Genomic DNA, 7,170 nt, shown 5'->3' on the forward strand with positions numbered 1-7,170 from the left:
TTATTGTCTAGGTCATGTCTGGCTGTAAGGGACAGTAATACATGCTCACATTGTCGGGGTACCAAACAACACATTTGAATGCTGAAATTCAGTGATATCCTCCTTTAAAAAGAAAGTATTATATAGATGACAGCCCTGGTTCCTCCTTTAAATTGAAAGGAGACAATGCTAGTTAAGAGTTATATTCCCAGCGGCATGCTTCCTCTCACAAGCGTCAAGCACCACTGTTTAATGTACACTCATGCCCCATCTACCTTCTCTTCCATTATTCCACTCTCCAAACCTCCGTCTCATGCGCACTTTCCCCAGGCCCCATGCTGTCCCTCTCTATTTATTGAATACATCTTTTACTCTGCAACATTTTTCCACCTGAGCTGGCAGTTGCAACTTTTATGGGGGTGGTGTGCACACAGGGCCGCGGAGAGAAGAGGACCCTCGTATTTTCATTGCACGCATCATGCTCCAGCGAACGAGGGCCATCTAGGCTGAAATGAACTGAACTAACAGGGAAGATGACTTAGACCTTACCTCTTTTTTTGTTGTTCTCTTGTTTATATTATTTAAGAAGGAGTGATAGCAGCACTTGGTGTTGCCCCCACTTCACTTCATGAAAAAATAACAACAAGTCAATAGAAGGCCACCAGCTGAGAGGAGACAGAATAGGGATTTAAAAGGGTAAGTAAACAGCAACCTGATCAACAAAACAATCTATTATTCAATGCCATTTTTGGCAGGATCAGTTTTTACATGGCCCCAATTTATCAGGCAAGCCAAGCAGAGAAAAACGCATAAACAAGCTTTCAATGTGGTAAAAAAAATCATTGAGGCATCTTTGATGGTGACACGTCGCTTGTAACCGTCATCAGAAACACTCAAATAGAACTACTTAATGCCCATCAGGAATGTTTTCTACCATTTCCAAAGTGCAAGAAGATATTAGCTCTTACTTTTTTTGCATGCACGGCTGCATGCATCACAGTCTTATCACCCCGTTACACACGTGTATCTGTAGACACTACGTAAGTTCTGTCAGGTGCAACTTTTCCAAACATGATGTAACCCTATCAGACGCAGGTCAAAACAGGACGAGTGTTGATGTGAAATTCACTCCATTAGAGTGAAGCCCGGCTTTGTATTCATGGCAAAGGCGAGGCTTTCCAGCAGAATTACACCAGCTTTGTGTAAATAATCAAGGGCTGACCTGTGGGGTTAAACCCCGTAATTGAAGTGATACTTCAAAGAGACGACTACCACCTTCTCTAGGCGGCAAAGCGCTGCATGGAGCAAGCAAGACAGACAGGAGGGGGGCCAGTTCACACACACGCATAGACACAGACAGACCCTCACACACACACACATACACACACATGGGGCAAGAGAAGGAGGTAATGGGGTGCCCAGATTGGATGACACTGTGGGAGTGCCTATTCTGTCATACAAGTGCTTTTCTCTGTCTCTCTTTCTCTCCCCTCTCTGGTAAATGGCTAAAATGCCAAATTGCATCTCAGCCACAAATGAATAAATGAAATGAACATGTGATGCCTTCGCTATTTCTTCTCACAGGCGCGTGCAACGTTGCGCGTGTGCAGCCAAAGTCATGATGCAACAAACTGAAAGTATTTGGAAAAAAGGGGATCATCAAGTACAAAAGTTTTGAATGAGGTTTTTTTATGGGCAATATGCCCTCACCTACATGATAAGATTGAGTCATTATGCATACGTGAGTGTGACGCCAGTGTCTGGAAAAGGTGTTAATGGGGTCAAAATCTAAAAATGTATTATTTTGCATATATTTAATGTTTCCTTTACAGTAGTCACACAACCATTTATCATTATTCATGACTATATGTTTCCACTGACAAATGGGGTCACATAGGTCACTGATGTGATGCATTCATTCATCATTACTGCTGTTGTGATCCAAAATTATCTTAAAATATATGAAAATACAAAAAAATATGTAGTATAAAATGCTTTGACTATTTATACCCCACTGACCCAGAAAAATCCACAAAGCAATGAGTGATTTTGCAAAATCTGTCTTCCAATTTCCAACATCAAAACACTAGACGACATTGAGTGAGTGTGTGTGAATACCCTTCTTCTTGCGTCAACCATATCAAAACAAATAGTATATAATAAAAATACATTGACCCACAAAGGTCCAGAAAAAATAAATGTAATGTCATAAATCCTGAACAATGAGTATGTTTTCACACTTGAAGCAAAAAACCCTCGTATCATATAAGAAAGAAAAAAAACAGTGACCCAGAAAAATGTAGAAAAATCTACAACATTGAACAATCTGAACAATGAGGGAGTTTGCAAATTCCCCTCTTCCTGTTTTGACAGCATAAAAAACCCCTCTGACCCAAAGCCATCCCCATGGCGACGAGGACCGCATGCAGCCCAGATGCTGAGCTATTCGCACAAAACTAGCCTCGCTCTGCCACAGCACATCGTCGCCGCGCCGCCAGTCGCTCCACGCCAGCGAGCTCGGAGACATTTGCCCCGCTGCAATTCAATTAGAGGCTGTAAACATGTGACAAAGGCAAAGACAGACAGACGGGCAGCCTCGACTGAAAATTAATCAGTAGGGTGGTGGTGGGTAAGAAACTGTGCTGTCTGTCAGGGCTGCGAGGAGTGACTGGCACTGCTGTAATCACTCATTTACAGTAGTGATCACCATAGTGCATTGTGGGTGACAGATGCCCACGCCGTATAGAAGTGTACAGCCTACTATCTCGCTCGCCTCTCTTCCTCCCACCCCCCCAGCTTCACACACACCTCCAGCAAAGAGTAGCAACCAGCGGAGAGAGGCAGATTGATCCCTGGATTCTGCGTAGCTACGGGCCTCCTTCCCTCATTAATTCTGCTGATTCCACCAGATGGGAAACAAAATATTAATTTTATTCAGCCCTAGGCATGGGCTCTCTGTTAAGGTGTTCACTAAATCACCAGGATTTCATCAGGATGCTCTGATATTGCAGCCTGGCTGTAAAATTGCCGGGCCGGTGGGTGGGACAAAGGTTCAAATTGTCATAAATGTAATTAATTGTATGGCAAGAATGATTAATATATCAGAAATGGAGGAGCTGACGTGACTAGCCAAGATGCCTAGCCATGCCTTCAAAGTGGCAGTACATGCTCGTTTGAATTATGCAAATTAATTGACTCTTTCAATGTGGCATAAAATGCTAGTGCAACTACATTGCATGGTACATTAGTCTGTTCATCCAATAAAACTGCATTCTTTACAAGTGAATCCTTGACTCAGAGGGCTCTGGGATACAATTCATTTTCGGCACAGATGTGAGAGTCTGGCAGCATTTGGCAGAAGGTTTCAGGCGGAAAGTGAGGAGAGGATGGAAGGGGTGGAGGGTGGAGGGTGGGGGGCGCTTAGAGAGAGACGTACAGTGTGGATGTATATGTATGAATGTTTGGTGTTTGTCTACTGACCCCACTGAGAACCCGCACTGGCACGAAACCCTGCACATTTGCGATGTAATCGTCGTAGCTTCGGTGCACTGTGCTTTTCAGTTTTCCCCCCGTCACCCCTTTTGTTTCAGAACGAGATGACAACTTAGTTTGTTGGTCACATCTAAAGAACCATGGATCATTGATTTCATTGCAATGTTGCAGCGCTGCCCCGCCACCCGCCGAGCCATAGTGGAAACTGGCAATGACGAGGCATGTGCTCAGATGCACAATACACATGCATGCACACACACACACACACACACGCAAACAAACACACGGCTAATTATAAGCACCGCTTTGCCACAGTCAAACTCCAGTGAAGGATGATGATTTCTGAAAAAAGGGGCGCAGAATCACGGACAAGTAGACAATGTGAAGATTTTCAAGCCAAAATGAAGCATCCACCGTGTGAAAATGTGTCATCGCGTGCAAAAATAATCACCATCAGAAGCATATCATGTATTTTAATCATTATTTCTTTTGGGCAGAATCCTAATATCATGGTTGACATTCAGTCCAGCATCTACATCAGTACCATCCCTGTCTGGGTTTTCTGTAACACCTTCCCAAAGGCTAAATATCTTGCTTCCTTATGAAATCAAATGACACCACACCTGCCGTTCACTTAGCAGCATGGAGACGGAGAGAGGAGGAGCTCTACCTTGCCGCCCAGCATACCACTCTTCCACCACTGCCCTCCACCTCCCACTCCCCGCCTCCGCTCCCCTCCCTCCGAAACCACCTCCTCACCCCTCCAGCCGCTCTCCCCACCCCCACTTTGATATACATGTGTCAAGGCAAAGTGACAAATAGCACATATTAATTAGGCACTAGGCCGGGCGAGATTGCTGTTATTAACGGTGGAAAGGGGTAAGGTTGGATTTAATTGCCTGTGACATCAAAGTCAAGTGACTGGTATTTCAAGCATCATTTAAAATGTTTGATATTGAGGCCATTGTACTCACATAAAAAGCATCTAAAAATATAAAGGAGACTGATGGGGAGGAAAATACCTACATGCGTTTGCTATCTGGAAGCTAATAACATCTCCCCTCTGATAAATTGACTAGATCCTGATGGAAAGTGTATTGCGGTTGCCCCTGACTGACTATCACTCCCTCTCTCTCTCCGATTTGCCATCTACTCTCACGTTCTTCATTCGCTTTTTATATCACTTGTACGCTGGGAAAAAAAAAAAAAAGGAATCATTTCAATATCGAGCACAGACGTGGAGAGAGTAAATTTGCTTGGTTGGTTTTGGAAAGCACATGTTTTTATTACAGAGTGCGTCTGCTAAGAAAATAAATGAGAAAAGACAAATGGATGAAGCTATTGTGTTTGTGTTATTACTTTGTGAGAGTGGATGCTAAATAATAGGAGCTTTTGTACAAGATCTGGAAATGAAAACAAGACTAAGCTTGAACAAAAAGGGATTAAACGACTCTTGGGGCATTACATGCAGAACTGCATTTATAGTGTTGTATAAATAAAATGAAACGTTTAACAGGTGAAAAACAGATTTAACGGTCACCGTGTTGAAAAAAGGCTGCTGTAATCGTCTGTGTGTCGTGATGACTGATTATCTGGGGCCCCTATCAGATTGTAGACACTGCTTTTTAGCTGTTAACTGTTGCCATGGCAATGCTGTCCTCCTGTCGGGCGTTCTGCTAACCCTGAAATTAGTGCCGAGGTGTGGCGCCACCCCAAACTGCGCTCCACTCCTTCGCTAAGCCTGCCCTGATTTGCTGTCCACAACAACCCAAAAACCTGTTGAAAAGATAAGCTCCTGACGCTCCCCTGCCGGCTAGACGCTCCGCCACTCCAAGCGAGGCAGGTGAAAGTGATAAACCGCAGATATACTCCAATAGTCACGACCATAACCATCACCCAGTGTAGTGCTTTTAAAGGTTTTAAAGCTTTTCTTGGACAGTTCTAGATCCTTCTAACATCTGCATGTTGCAGCCATTTCACTTTTACCATCAGGCATGGACCGTCTGAAACAAGCCCCAACGGGGTCCCTACAGCAGTGCATTCAGACCACTGCTGTCACGCTCCTGTCTACATTAATCTGAGGCCCTGCTCAGTGGAAGGCTTATAAAAGCTGGTCATTACAGGACATGGTGGCCATGTTGAAAGCTCCACTTCCTCTTTATCTCACCCCGACTCTCATTTAGCAAGGCGCAGCAACTTTTTTCGCGGCAATGACTTCATCCTTCTTCATTTTAATGGCCCGTTAATGCTAACATCGTCAGTACCTCTTCTCTGCATGGAAATAACCAAAGCCAGTAGACGGAGTGCCATTTCTCGGCACGCAATAAGACACACCAGGTGCGCTCGGTCTCAAATTAGCCGATCAACAGGGAGGCAAAACTGGCATCCTGATGATCCTAGGCACCAGCATGGCACATCATTTAGAAAATGGCCTATTATTTTTGTGCAAGCATTAAAAATAATTTAGTGTCTTTAAAGTCTTTGATTTCCCCAAAGACATGACAAAATGTACAACAACTTGATGTAGGGTTTATCGCGCTGCAGAAAAAACAAACTAAAGGAAAACACTGGAGAGGAAACTTAAAATACTAGTTATGTACTCGAATTTAATACTGCATGTGGCGTTACGCAAGTTTTCAATGGGTGCAATCGAGTCAAAATAGTGCATACGCTTTTATCTAGATAGCATGCAATCACATATAGTGTTTTTTTATTATGCACATTTTAAAAGAATCATACAATTTTCAACCTGCTGCTTTCTACTTCCATTTAATAATTCTACCTATGCTGTCTTCACCTGCTGTTAGTTACATGTATTCCATCATCACATATGGTCAAAGCACGTGTTCTCCCCATGCATACAGTGTGTAGTAGGCAGGGTCAAATCCTACCTTAGTAATGTGCCATTATGTTGCTCTTGACTACGGCATCACAGTAGTGTAGCCCTCCATACTCCATCACACAGTGACCTGCATGTGAAAAAAAAATACACATCACAAAACACATAAGATATTTAAGAGTTGTGTGTTTGACACCTCTCAACTCTGCATCAGCACATCTTTTGTCACAGGTTAGCGTCATGTTTCTTGCAATGATGAGTTGGGTTGTATGCTGACAAAGAGACAAAGAGAGAGAGAGACGGTGAGAGAGGCTTGTAAGCCACGGTGCAGTCAGGGGCCACTTGGAGAGGTGAAAAAGGGAAATACATATTGATAAGATGCGGCGGTAGGCCCCTGTAGTCCCTTTCCCAAGACAGGCCACAGACTGGAATTATAATGAGTGGGATTAACACCCCCTACCACTGCTGTTTCTAACCCCTCAGCCCCCCTATACACACCTCAACACACACGCACACACATTTGTTCCCCACAAGCACTCCTACTCCAGGATCTGCCCTGAACGAAGGACAGGAAGCCAAGTGCCAGCGAGGAACATACTGACATTAATTAACAACATCTGACACAGATGCCACGCTTGTACTCGCTCTCGAGGTGGTCCAGCACATTATTTCATTTTGGTTATATCCTTTCATTTTTTGCCTCCCCTTTTTCTCTCCTTTTGCTTGATTCACTTCTTAATCTCCTTGACATGCCGTCCTCTCTTTGCGTTGGGAAGGCGAGGTTTGAACTGGCTTTGAATGCAATTAACTGTCCACTTGTCAGGCACTTTTGTTTAATTTTGAATAACCCTTTGCTCATA

At 43.8% G+C, this 7,170-nt stretch overlaps 1 long non-coding RNA gene across 1 annotated transcript in view; it reads right to left on the bottom strand.

Moving 5' to 3' along the window:
• Positions 1 to 6,442, bottom strand: part of LOC119480836 — a 57,566-nt gene extending 51,124 nt beyond the window's left edge. Inside the window, exon 1 of the long non-coding RNA XR_005205015.1 lies at positions 6,363 to 6,442. This is a non-coding gene — a long non-coding RNA (uncharacterized LOC119480836). The remainder of the gene's footprint in view (positions 1 to 6,362) is intronic.
• Positions 6,443 to 7,170: the final 728 nt, after the last annotated feature.

This window comes from Sebastes umbrosus, chromosome 21 (assembly GCF_015220745.1).
Source record: "Sebastes umbrosus isolate fSebUmb1 chromosome 21, fSebUmb1.pri, whole genome shotgun sequence".
Classification (NCBI taxonomy): domain Eukaryota; kingdom Metazoa; phylum Chordata; class Actinopteri; order Perciformes; family Sebastidae; genus Sebastes; species Sebastes umbrosus.